The following is a 1,543-nucleotide window of genomic DNA, read 5'->3' as shown; positions in this document are numbered from 1 at the left end:
CACAGGTAAGACACAGGTTAGAAGTTCCATGTACACAGGTACATGTAAGACACAGGTTAGAAGTTCCATGTACACAGGTAAGACACAGGTTAGAAGTTCCTGGATGATGTACACAGGTAAGACACAGGTTAGAAGTTCCATGTACACAGGTAAGACACAAGTTAGAAGTGCCCGGAACTGACACAGCTTTTATGAATGGCATAAGCCAACGAACTAAAAACTTATAACTAGTACTAGGTCTACTGTAAAGAACAAATATTCATTATGTACAAATTCAATATGTCAGACAGGCAGGTAAAACACAGTATTATATTTTTAAACTGCCTCTGGTGACATTGTTGCATCCTTAAGAGGTTTTTCTGTGACTTGAAAAGGGTTCGTTGAGGCAATATTTGGTATGATTCCATATAGGAATATTATGATATTAAACGTGAAATTGACACCAATGACCTCCAAGTCCAACTCACTAATCAAAGAGCCTTCTACTTTACATAAGGATAGACTACGATATCATTGATATAAATTTGTGTAATCTAATGCTTTTACTTCTCTTTGTGGCAAGTGTCAAGCTATCCAGTTAATTAGATTACACAAATTTCTATGAATAAGAGTTGTTGGCTCATCCCGTCCGTGTGTCTGTCCCCAGGGTGGTCCTGGCCAGCTGCTCTCCGTACTTCAAGGCCATGTTCACGGGGAACCTGTGCGAGCGTGACCAGGACGAGGTGGAGTTCCACTGTATTGACGAGACGGCCATGATGCTGCTGATCGACTTCGCGTACACGGGAACGGTCGCCGTGACCGACGCCAACGTCCAGATGCTGCTGCCCGCCGCAAGTCTGTTCCAGATCGAGCAGGTCACCTCTAGTTCTATTTAAGTTCTATATAATACTGGGCAAAGCCCTATCTAGGGCATCCCGCCAAGGGTGCACGGCTGTTGCGTCCAGTGGGGTGCGGTGAAGAAAAATGTGCATGAAAACAAAACAAAACCAAACATAAATTTGTGCATTTTGTGACTGGCCACAATTAGCAGTACCCGACTTACATCTGTGAGACGGGGTAGCCCAGGTGCAGGGCCAATCCCATCTTGAATGTGTCGACAGATAGTTGTGTCACTGGGTGTTCCGGTAGTGTGTTCCATTCTATGATAGTTCTTGAGAAGTAACTGGATCTGAAAATGTTCACTTGTCTAACTTTTGTTTCCTTACCAAGTAGATTTAGAAATTCGTCTTCACTTATTTGTATATCAATCAACAGTTCATACTTATAAACTAGACTGACTGAACCTTGCTTTTTGCTAGCTCCCTAGTTGGTGGTCAGCTCTTTGACAAAGAGCTTGGGTTTCACAGGCTACTTAATACCCTGCTTTTCTGACCAGTCTCCAGTGACACTGACAAAGGTAGTGGATGCTACCTGAAACGTCTGACCGTTTCCAAAATCATATCCAGTTGCTTGAGTAACTGTTTATGTTTTTTGCGCAGGTCCTGCGTCAGTGCTGCGATTTCCTGCAGTCAGCGCTGCACCCGCACAACTGTATCGGCGTGGC

General features: G+C 43.9%; 1 protein-coding gene across 1 annotated transcript in view; it reads left to right on the top strand.

Annotated features, from left to right (window-relative positions):
* Positions 1–1,543, top strand: part of LOC109483985 (kelch-like protein 28) — an 8,873-nt gene continuing 7,330 nt past the window's right edge. Inside the window, exon 1 of the mRNA XM_019787142.1 lies at positions 1–38. The gene's annotated coding sequence lies outside the window, so the exon portion shown is untranslated. The remainder of the gene's footprint in view (positions 39–1,543) is intronic.

The sequence above is a fragment of the Branchiostoma belcheri genome, unplaced genomic scaffold (genome assembly GCF_001625305.1).
Source record: "Branchiostoma belcheri isolate BF01 breed outbred unplaced genomic scaffold, Haploidv18h27 scaffold68, whole genome shotgun sequence".
In the NCBI taxonomy this organism is placed as follows: Eukaryota; Metazoa; Chordata; class Leptocardii; order Amphioxiformes; family Branchiostomatidae; genus Branchiostoma; species Branchiostoma belcheri.
The sequence above is the reverse complement of the archived record's forward strand: the minus strand, read 5'-3'. Positions and strand labels throughout refer to the sequence as shown.